This window comes from Ambystoma mexicanum, chromosome 2p (assembly GCF_040938575.1).
Source record: "Ambystoma mexicanum isolate Mex_15411 chromosome 2p, UKY_AmexF1_1, whole genome shotgun sequence".
NCBI lineage: Eukaryota > Metazoa > Chordata > Amphibia > Caudata > Ambystomatidae > Ambystoma > Ambystoma mexicanum.
In genome coordinates, this window is record NC_090923.1 from 678,311,517 (window position 1) to 678,324,318 (window position 12,802).

Here is a 12,802-nt window from a genome sequence, read left to right on the forward strand (position 1 = left end):
CCTCCCCACACAATGTGGCAACGTCTTTAGCGTTCACATGTAGGGGATAAAGGCCATTATATGTGTGATACAGGCTCATTCTAGCAGTGTAAGTGAGAAGGAGTTAATGGCAGGTATGAGAACAGCATTACAGATTTGTGGCATATTCTCTAAAAATAGGCAAATCCAAGACAAGGTGGGAAATAGGATGACTACACCACTCGTAAGGTACAGCCAGGACTCTGGAAATACCATGGTCAGATCATGGTCACGGCATGGCCTCCATGGAGTTTACAGAGGAGTTGGATCATGCTTTCAACATGTTCTGACAATGGTGTCGTATAATACCAGAACAGACGGTTCCATGTGTTGTTAGCGAAAATTGTTATAACGAAAACATTCTTACTAACACTTAAATACCAAAAAAAACAGAATTTAACATTTTTTTCTTTTATTTGGGGTTCTCCCGAAGCCCCCTGTTTTACAATGATTATAACCCCACTCTAACCCACTCCCCACCCTTTATAATCCCTTACCCCACCCCATATATACATATATTTATATATGAATATATATATATATATATATTTAATACACATTTGCGGGGTAATTCATGGAATGATTGTGCGCCGAAATGTGTGGCGCAAGCGTGAAAAAGCCAGCGCATGCATGCGATTCACACGCAAGCTATTCAAGGAAGGCTCTGTGCGTGGCTTTCCTGAGCTGCGCCAAATCTGCTCTTACCTTATACGTCACTGCGACTTTCCAAATGCTGTGCGCGACTCGCACAGTGAAAGCACACAACTTCTAGCGCACACACGTAAAAAGGGGGCGGAACATGCGGAATGGGAACCAACACGTGAAATTGTGGGCATAACGGGGGAAGTACCGCTGGGAAATACATGCAACTACCACACGCTCGCGAACAACACATATTCATGGAACCGAATAGGGAAAACCTGCACACGCCAAAAGACACGCACACGCGTAAATACGTCCACCACACGAAAGCAGGCGGAAGCGCCCCCGTGCAGTATAAAAGTGTGCACAAACAACAAACAAGCATATACAGCTATGATGAATGTCCCATTTCTCGCAGCAGTGATCATGGGACACCACAGGATGAGGAGAATAGCCAGGCCCCGCATTTTGTTGCCCAGGACCAGCCTTTTTGGGATGCCTGATGACCAGGTCTATGGCAGGTATAGGTTTCCACCTCATGTAATCCTAGACCTGGTCACTGAGTGGGAGGATGACCTCACATCATTCACCTTGTGCTCCCAAGCACTGAGTCCCTTGGAAAAGGTGCTCAATGTCCTGCATTTTTTGGCCACTGGGTCATTTCAGCGGACAACTGCCATAGTTGGGGGCGTCTCACAGCCCACGCAGTCACGCTGCCTACACCAGGCGTTGGCAATCATGACTGCGCGCCCCTCAGTCCGCAGGCACATATACATGCCCAGAACACCTGCAGAAAGGCAGGTCGTGGTCCAGGACTTCTACAGGGTGGCACACTTCCCCGAAGTGCTTGGTGCCATAGATTGCACCCATGTGGCTCTATGTCCACCTATGGCCACTGAGAACATCTACCGCAATCGCAAGCACTGGCATTCCATCAATGTGCAGGTTGTATGCGATGCCAAGGCAATCATCACCTCTGTCTATGTAAACTATCCAGGGTCCACCCATGACAGTTTCATGTACAGAATGTCCGCCTTGAGCCAGGACCTGGAAGCTGGGAAGCATGGCAACACATGGCTCATTGGTGAGTACAAATGCCTGTATACATGCATGCATGTCACACACAGACAAATACACCAAGCCAACTAATGACAACCATTATCACCTCCCCAGGGGACAGTGCCTACCCTCTGAGCACCTACATGATGACGCCAATACGGACCCCACCACACCACCCCAGGTAAGATACAACGCAGCCCATATTGCAACCAGGACCATAGTGGAGGGCACATTCGGAGTGCTCAAGTCTCGCTTCCGCTCCCTTGACCGTTCTGGCGGGCAGCTACTATATGCACCCCCAGTAGTGTACAGGATCATTGTGGCAGCATGTGTCCTGCACAACATTGTAACATGGCGGGGCGTACCGGTGGATATTGGTGGTGCCCCCACATCCCCAACCACACACACAGGCGCTGCGCATGGGAGGGGAAAGGGCACGTGGCGAGGCAGCCTGTACCCAGCTTGTGGCCACATTCTTCACCTAAACTTCCACTCCTGCGGAGTGCACACAAGCCTGGCACATACCAAGTGACAATCGATGATGACAAAGGGACAGTCCACTGTCACAACCTTACCGCCCTGAGAACGTGTCCACGGAAGTGCTATATTGTGTGCATCTCTAGCTGCTTAAATATAACCGATTCCGTGTGACCAAAAGGAACACATGTAAGGTGCATATCCCACCACCCCCCTGCAAAACAGGGCATGAAAATACTGGTATGTCACCTAAACCCTCCCAACCCCCATGCCCCCCGTCCGCCGCACCATGCCATGGCATGCAACAGCAAAACAGCAAACCAAATGCACAACACAGGACACAATCGTCATGAAGTGCCATGTGAGAAATGTAAACAGGCACAAGACAATTACACCTGACATGGAATTTGATGAAATGACTGACCAAAACCTCCCACCCATAAAAAGTGTGGCACAAATGCATGCCACCAAAAGTCAAACTGCCTGTTGCCATGCACATCGGGCAATAGAAATCTGCCAACAGAAACACTGTGTGCTGCAACACATCGCTCACCAGACAGCACAGTGAGTGTGCTTTGCATTGGTGAAACCCCTTGAGCATCATGAAAAATAAGTACAATCAACCAAAAGTACCCTGTGATGCATGTACACGATCAAGGAATTGAAAGTGATCATGCACTGCAGGGACACAGCATGCCTGAGAAGGCAATATGGGTGCACTTGTGTGCACGTTGTTGTTGTTGTTGGTGTGGGGTGCATTGTCTAAGTGTCTGTGTCAGTAGGGATATGCACTGAATACATGCATGTGAAATGAAGTGAGCCTCAGTGTTCTGTACCCAGCACATGTAAACATTGCCCTCGTGGACCCCCCCAGTGTGTTAAACCACACCAATCCCCTGACACCTCAAAAGCATACCCAACCCAGGATCATCCATTGACAAGCAGAACCCATCATGTACAGAGTACCCCACATCAACAATGTAGGACTGCAGACTGGCCACATGACAGAAGCCCAATGCCCCTGTGTAAGATGCTGTCAAACCGAGCCATCCTTGCGAGCCCATGGAAAGAGGAAGCAGGAGTGGCATATGTGTCCGGATCCCAAGCCACAAACACATACACGAGACAAGCCTGTATGGGCCCAGCTGGAACACACAGTGGATGCTTTCAAATTCCACAAAGCACCACACTGTCACATGAATGCACAATAGACAAACAATAATAGAAAACAAAAATAAAAATGGCGTTTGCAGTAAATAGTTTAAACTAAAATGTGTTGAGGTTGAGATAAAAAAAAAAATCCTCCATGGGCTCAACGCCTGCACGGCCGACCTATGTGAGAGATATGTCATCGTCGTCGTCACCCTCTGGATGTAAATCAGAAGGTGGACGTGGCACAGTTTCCTGACCACGCCTATCCACAGCAAGCCCCTCCCTGGCAGCAAGCCCTGGTCTGTTAAGCCCGGTCCTGCATGGCTATGGCACGTAGGTCTGCATGCAGCACATCACGTGATACACGTGCTTCCTCCTGCAAGGTCTCACGTGATTGATGGAGTTCTGCCTGCATGACCTCACAAGACATACGGAGCACCTCCCAGCTTGCACGGAGTTTAGCCGAGATGGTGTTTTCAAGCTGCTCCATCCTCTCTTCTGACCGCGTCCTCTGGGTAATCATGAGCACACCGAGAGTAGATCTGAGGGATTGGTGTTCTTCCTTCAGGGCCTCCCTGTGTGCCTCTGCCTGAGCAGCAAGTGCTTCGCGCAGAGCCACCATTTCAGCCCGGCGTGCCCTGTCGGAGGCCGCCATGCCCAGCCTGACGAGCGGCACGTGGACTGTGTTGCCTGCTGCTGGAGCTCCACCTGCCTCTCAGGGATGAGGATTGAACAGGCCACACGTTCCATGCCTTGAGCCATTATCTCAACTGCTCCCCCCTGTTGCTGTGCTATGGCATACATGGCATGCTCCCACTCAGTGGTCCCCGGTGGCGCATGGCCACCGTGTTGCCGGACACTAAACCTGCTGCGCCCAAGGAGCCGTGGTCCTTGCTGGTTTGGCATCACCCACGGCTGCAGGACTGCATCCCTCCATCGACCTGATGCCCCAGGAACATGAGCAACTGGTGTGGTGTGTGACCCTGCATCCGTAACCACCACAGGTGGACATTCCAACACTGCCTGGCCCCTTGAGGGCAATACCCTCACTGCAGGTGTCGTGGACAGAAGATCATCCACTGCAGGATCACTCACCAGCGACGACACGTTATGATGCACATCCAATTCAACATTGTGGTCAGAGAGTTCATCAGAGCTTGACTCATAGTCAGCCCTGGACATGATGGCCTAGAGCAACAATGGGTTGTTGTGGTCTACCACCCCACGACCATCACTGGTGCTAGGTTGGTGATGTAAACCCACCACCGTGTCTGGAATCACATCCTCATCCTCTGCCTCAAGTGCCTCATCACCTGTAACGTAAACAAAGGAAACATGAGCACACATGTCAGCAGCACATGCCACACACATAGACATCACAACATCGACAGCCAACACATGAAGCACACATGTCACACACAACTCAAACTCCGACGTGCATCCAGTGGCATTGCAATGCAAGGGTATCCCGAAAGCAGAAATGGATGTGTGTAAAATGTGAAGCCTACACATGTACTGCATGTTGCATATCACCTGCATCACACACAACCTCTGGCAGGCACAGATCCAAGGCAGAAATGAGAGATGGCAAGAAAGAGATGGCACGTAGCATAAGCATGGCGGAACACCCAAATAGCCACAGCTGTAAGTGAAACCAAACACGCCATGACACATGTAATATGCATGTTGACATGCAGCACTCAACAACCGTCACCAATAATGAGAACATGTGTTACACGATGCACCTACGCTAGTGCATTTCAATACAGTGAAGGGATGAACATGGGAACATACATGCCAGGTCAGTTTGACATAGCAGCATTGCGTAGGCATGTTGAAGGCTGGAACATGGTTTAGAAGTGGTTGGGTGCAGTGCAGTGCATGTGTACCGCCTCAACTTCCAACATTAACATGTACGTAGTGATGTCGATCTCTTAACATGACGGCAGTCTAAGGGCAAGTGCAGCCATCATGTGCAAAGTGCATGCACTGGGTTACATGGATACAGTGAACCCCCCACCCTTTGGGCAATTGCAGGTAGGCAGTGCATGGCAATGAAACGTTGACCAGAGAACAGTGCATTGGCAGACAGTGTTGGCATGCGTCAATTGCATTTCATCAATCAAATGACACTACAGCAGATGAGAAGTGGACAATAAGCAGGACACATGAGGAACCATCAGTAGTACACCCATGCATGCAGAAACCACGACACCAGTTGAACAGAGGCAGGGGGCCTGTAACAGGGTGAGGCCTGTGCACGACACATACGAGGAGACCCTAAACTTGTGCGTGATGAGGGACTGACCCAGAGTGAGCATCAAATGTATGACCAAATACCATGACACTTAAATAATCCTGGAGACGTACCACGATGATCAGCCTGTCAAGGACCCATAGTGACATACATGGAATGCACATGGAGCATAAATTGGCACTCATGTCCATGGGGAGCAACTGCCATCTGCACAGTCTGAGTGAGACACACTGCACCAAGGACAAAGGATGTACACCACAGTACGTATTTTGCAGGTTTGCAGAGGGAAGTGTGCATGTACACAGTTACGGGGAATAGGCAATTGCAGTAGTCCAACATGTGACTCACCAGTGCCATGTTGAAACTGAGCTGCAGGGGGTTTGAGAGTCAACGAAGCGTGCCCGTGAGGAGGACCACCTTGCAAGCTGTCCACACATACACGGCAGTCATGTGATCAGATAGGGCGAGTGCTGAGTGCAACAACACCACAGGCTACATGCACACATGTGAGTGAGCAGGAACATGATATGATATGATATGATACTTTATTCATATTACGCTTGAACACAGGTGGTTCAGAGCGCGACCAGGCAAAGGGAGGGGAAGAGGGGAGAAAACAAAAACAACGATCTTACTAGGCCCAGTGACATTGAGAACGCGCAAGTACATTGGGAGGGAAAGGAGGGAAAGTGCATGGGAGGAGGGACACATTGGAGAGTGCAGAGCATAAGGGAGGACAAGATAAATAATAAGTAATTAAATAAATAAATATGGTGATCCAAAACAGTGGAAGTGCAGCCTGTGAGTGGCCAAGTGCAAGGCTAGTCAGAAAGGGAGTATCTGATAAGTGCAGAAGAAGAGTGGGGGGGCCTGTATGGGTACAGATACACGCCCCAGTGTGAGGAATGGCCAGGAGGCAGTGCAGCAGGGTGGCAGGGTGAGCAGGTACCTGGGCCCGAAGGGCAGAAGGTGGCCAGGTGCAGCATTGCTGAGAGAGAAAGCAGATCAACAGGGGACAAGAGGGGCAAAGGCAGAGGCGAAGAGGAAGGTCTTGAGGAGCTTCCGGAACCATAGATGGTTCTCCGCAAGTTTTAAGGTGGCAGGTAGGCAGTTCCTGAGGGAGGCCCCCGCAGAAGATAAGGATCTACCACCGGCTCGTTTCTTTCAAAAACGGCTGGCCCTGAGGGAGGTTGAGGAGGAGGAGGAGCGAAAGGCTCTAGGGGGAGGTATTCATGGAGGAATAGTTGAAGGTAATTAGGACCCAGGCCCCAGAAACCCCTTCTGGACAATGCAAAGGGTTTAAAATGTAATCCTTGTGACCATAGGGAGACAATGAAGGGATTTCAGAGCCAGAGAGATACGATCGCAGGGCTTGAGGCCCAGGACAATTCTCGTAGTCCTGTTCTGGATTAGCTAAAAAGTGAGCAGGGAATGACTATTCTGGGTGCGCTTAATTCCTTCAAAATTAAAGTAGTCAAATGCAGCACAACTACACAAGAGGAACCCCCGGGTTCCTCCAACTGTTGACAGAGTGAAGTAATTTGGTCCTTTTTTTGGTCATTTGTGATCCACTCGTTAACCCCAATTTGAGGAATGACAACCATTGGGACTATTCCCTTTTATAATTTGCCTTGAGGACGACCTTGTAGGTCGAAACACGTGTCCGCTGTGACCGAATAAACTACTTTTGCACACCTTTGGAATTTAAATTTTCGTGAACTCGAATTCAGATCTAAGCAATGAAGGATTTAACCATTGAACAACTGAGTCTTTTGCGCAGTATATCTGCACGGACATTACTTCACTCTGTTCTGGATTAGTTGTAAAGGGTGGAGCATGGAGGAAGGTAGATTTATAAAGAGGCTGTTACAGTAGTCCAACCTCGAGAGAATCAGAGCTTGGGAGACAAGGAGCTTCTGTGGGAAAGAGAGGAAAGGAAGAGTGCCTTTAAGGAGGTGCAATAAGAAGTTTTACTTTTTGGAGACATCAGAGATGAGTGCGGAGAAGGAAAGTGTGGAGTCAAAGATGACCCAGAGGTTCTTAGCTTCGCCGGTAGGGGCATGAGGAGGGCCAAGGGAGGCCAGCCAGAGAGTCAGGGAAAGGACTGTACCAATGAGGAGGATCTCAGTCTTGTTGGCGTTTAAACAAAGATCATTTGCAGCACACCAATTTTGAATGGCAATTAGGCAGTCAGAGATGAGGGAAGGAGAGGAGGTGGCTGAGGGAAGCCTGAAAATGAGTTGGGTGTCATCGCATAGCACTGGAAATTTGAGCAGAAAATGGAAATGCAGTAGGCGAGAGTTGCCAGGTATTGATTGAAAAGCCAGGGTGATTGGTTAGACCCCTGGGGAACACTGCAGGTAGAGAGGGAGATAGAGGATAGGAAGGACCCAAGTTGTACCTGGGAGGGTCGATCAGAGTGAAAAGAGGTTAGCCAGGCCAGAGCATGATCGGTGATACCCAGGTTGTCACAGAGACGATTTAGCAGGGTAGAATGGTTGACTGTGTCAAAAGTACAGGAGAGAACTAGTAGGATGAGCACAGAGGGAGTGTTAGAGTCAAGGTTGGAGAGCAGAACATGTACCGGAGGGGCAGCCGAGTGCCTGCATGTGAGTAGGGTGCATGTGTGGTGATGAGGACAATCCCTATGTGCATCACATGTCCTGCATGGATCACAACAGGCACGCATCATTGAAGCATTGCATGACTCACACATGACAACCATGTAAACATAGCATGTAGTGGCAGTCAAGCACAACACATCACACTAGCCAAACACATATGTCCTGGAAAAACGTGCATCAACACTCACTGGACAATGCATCATAATCCATCACCTCTCCCACTCCATGGATTTGTTCTGCCTCAATGAACTCAGCAATCTCCTTGTGATGAGTGAGTGCATCTTCCTCTGGTTCTGGCCCACTGCCAGTCACCTGAGTCATGGCATAATTGGAGACACGCTTTTATTTTTGCACAGCTTCGGAGTTCATTCCAACGCTTGTAGCAGTCTTGAACTGTGCGCACCTGAAATCCCATGGCATTCACACCATACGCAATATGCTGCCAGTGGATCCAACGTTGGGCAGGCGTACTATGGCACTGTGGACCCACCAGTATATCACATTTGTGTGCCGACATGTAGCCCATAAGGAAGTCCAGTTCCTGCTTGTTGAAAGGCTTCTTCCTCGACATGCCGGAGGCGGGAGCCGTGTTTGGAGTCCCAGCCTCTTGCACAGGAGCACATTTCCTCCTCTTGGGTGCTGGAATGGACTCTGAGTGGCCAATGTCGCCCTGATCAGAAGGGGCAGTGGCGCTGGTGGACTGGACCAAGGGAGTGGTTGGCGGAATCAGGAAGGAAGGCCTGACTTGAGTCAGTGGCTGCTGGGTGCTGTTGCCAGGACCCAGCGCCACATCTGCTACAGTGCCAAGGTCTGTGACCGACACAGTGCTGGCTGGCAGACTCACAGCCGGGGTGGTGTTGGCTGCATCTGCCCATGCAGTTACCACCACCTGGCTGCTTGAGGCAGCAGATGTCACCACTGACCCAGATACGTGTGCCTTGGTCACAGCAACCCTGGACACCCGGGGCCTGTGCTTCCTGACCACCTGGAATTCTGTCTGGGAATCCTCGGGTTCCAACGCATCATGCACTGGCCAACCCCTAGGCTTGGTGGTGGTTGCCAAAGCTGCACCTGCAGCTACCACTACCGGTGGGCCCATGACAGGAGATGTAACTGACTGTCCGGTCATATGGGCACCTGGGTCAGATGCAACACTGCATCTCCCGGAGCCACAGGGGTGGTGGCATGGCTGCACCAGCACGTGGCTGGACATCCTGCCCCAGTGGTGCACCCCTGCCTCTTCCCCTCTGCGGCCACCCTGGCCACGTCCCCGACCACACACAACACTGGGGGGATGCCCAACTTTGCCACCCTTTACCTTTGGTAGCCTCCCAACCATGGCACAGATGGTATATTGCCAATGGGAGGTGCACTCAACAATTGTCCTGGGCAATTGGGGTGAAGGGGGCAGGGTATGTGATGTTAGACACATCCCTGTGCTCTTGCAACACTGTCTGAGAACCCTGGTGATAAATGACGGGTCACACAATGCTCAGGCACCCCAGAAAATGATAATAAACATGCATGCAACCCCCTATAGCCCACGTGCATGGAATAAACCTCCTGCAGTACACTGTGGCACCCAGGGACACAAAAAAATGCGTATGCGTGGAACACGCAGGCTACTATGACCTCGAAAATGGGTACACTATGCACAGGGGGAACAACAGTGGGAAAAATAGCATGCGCAACTCACCGTCTGCCTTGCGTGGAAAAGAAAAACACATGTGCTTGTGCGCGTAGGCAACACCCCGCCAAAAGAAGAAGTACGAACTCTGTCCACTGTGCAGTATGAAGTAATCGCGTGTGAAACCACAAGAGGAGTAAACACACGTGTCGGTCTCCACGAAAAGCACGTACAGCAAACTGCTGGCCCGTGCTCACCTTTAACCTGTGCCGAGGGAAAGGCCTGCATACGTAACATCACTCACGTGCTTACACGCTAAGGGCCTTTTCTTGGATTTGACGCAATCTCCCGCTGATGTGCTGCTTTTGCATGTGCAGATTCACTCTGCATCAAGCTGGCCCCATGACAACACATGGAAGACCACGCTCCTGCCCAGAAGGCCATTTACCTGCCCCCCAGAGCCCCGGAGTGCCTCCTACGAGTCATCTGCTGCAGCCTGCCTGCTGCCAACATGCCCTGCTATTTGGTGCCTGCACATCAGCCATCGCCAGGTGTCCAGTTACTGTGACCACCCCAGCTGGAACAGAAGACTCCGAATGGTGTTCCATCACTCCACAGCCCAGCTCCAGGACTCAGTTGCACACCCACACCTACCTCAGGGGTTGCCATGTCAGATACACCATCTGGCACCAGTGGCAAACCCCCGGCAGAGAGGCAGAGGGCTGCCAGCTTTGGTGCAAATGAAGTTACCATCCTGGTGAAGCAAGTCCTGGGGCATTATGATGCCCTCTTGACACCATCGCGTGCTGACAAGGAAGGACGGAGGAGGATCTGGGAGGACATCGTGGGGATGGCATCCTGCAACTTGAAACATGTCCTGAAGCACAGGGAGGACTACCAGTCCAGGAACCTCAAGAAGGCCCGGCACCTCTTGGACGCAAAGGATGCAGTGGGGCGCCGGGGCCAGATTACCATCCAGCAGATGAGGGTCCTGGAGCACAGTCGCCCAGTGCTTCACCACCAGTTTAAATAGAATAACCTTAGCTCTGCCTTCTGCTACTTCTATCCCTCGGCGCCTGGATGCCTGCGGGCTTTGGTGCCTTATAAGTGTAATTAACATAACATAACATAACCAGGTCCTCGAGATGCAGACCCGTCTGGTTTGAGCCGTAAGTGCCCATGCATTCTCGTACAACACAGTGCATGTCACAGTGTGGGAGGAGTTTGCAACTTGGCTGTATGTGTGACACGGGCCATGCATGGATGTGTGTGTGCAGGGACATGATGGTGCTGCATGTGAGTCCAGTCAGGCGTGTTCCACATGGATGGTGTATGTGTTGCAATGCATAATGCAGAGCAGCATGTGAGAACACACACATGTTTGCATGCCTGTTATGTACTTGGCCATGTTTGGGGTGTGAGACATGGATGCTGATGTCACCGTCATGGTCATGCATGGTGTACATGTGCGTGTGTCTGAGTAGTGTGTGTGTGACTGGGAAACGCCATAGATGCATGACATATGTCCATGACAATGTGTGAATTCACTGATGCGGCCTAGTTCTTCATGAATCCACTGTGTTGGGAGGTAGACATGGCCAGATGCATGACTGTCAGGTGGTGTGTGTGCATGTGATCAGCATGTCCCATGATGCATGCGGGGTTCAGCCCCCCATCGATGTTCCAACAGTGCATTAGACATGGATGTAAATGTCTGTTGCATGTGACATGCCTGTTTCTGCATGTGTGTTGCTTGAACTGACCCATGTGTTGTGCAGGGTGATGATGGAAGTGACGTTTGACAGTACCACTCATGTGCAATTGCTTTGTGTCTAGAAGACTGTTGTTCAGTACCCTGATGCTTGTGTTCAATCTCTCCCTGTCTACAGCGGCGACTGAGGAAGAGGGCGGAGATGGTGCTGTGGATAAGAGCGGCGGGATGCCTCTACCAGGCAGGGACGCATGGCTCAGTCACCCTCCCAGGACATGTCATCTTCCGGGAGCAAGGGGACTGGTGCCGCGTCCAAGGTCGGGCCTGCCGAGGGGATGTCCAAGAGGCAGATGTTGAAAGTTGCTCCTCGGCAGCGGTAGTGGCAGGTGAGCCCACACAGGGGCTGTCCACAGCAGAACACAGTGCGGAGGCATCCAGGTTGGTGGTGGGTGAGGAGGAAGAGGAGGCCGCATTAGACCCACACATGGGGCCTGGTGGGGGGTGGTTCCACTGGTGGAAGTGGTGCAGTCCAGGGGCAGGGGCAGGAGGCAGCACAGGTCGCCATGGAGGGTACTGTGCATGTTCATGTCCCTTATACTGAGACTGCATCACCATGCACCCGGAGGGATGCCCCATCCCAGGCCCGTCCGCAGTTAGGGGGGAGGCCCACGTCAACTGACACTCCTCTACCTGCGGACGTGGCGATCCGTGACAGGGTTGAGACCGTCCTAATCGGTATTGTGTTGCGCACATGTGACATTCGTGATGATGTGTGCGATTCCTGGGTGGACCACACATGTCATCATGAACAGATGTGTGCCAACGTGAGCCGGCTGGGAGGGCTCATGGTCGGGGGTTTCCTCCATGTGCATCGCGCTCTTGTGACCCTTTCCTCTTTACACACTATGCGCACGTCGTACTCTATGCGGTGTTCCGGCCCACATGCCACCAGGGCCCCCTGTGGACCTGCCCAAGGCACCACGGCCACGCTGGTGGAGATCACATCCCTGCCACAGTCGGAGTTGGAGGTCCAGCAGAGGTGGTCACCCAAGCAACTGGACCCCTGGCATCTGAGGTTGTGCAGGCACCATTAATAAGGGCACGTGCACCACAGCCCCGGGTGTTTACATCTTCCCGGGGACAGTCGTGGTTGCAGAGGCAGTTGGCATTAAGGCGGCGGCAGGCTCGACATGGGAGGCGTCAGGGGCCGTCTACATCACGGGGGCAGGCATCGG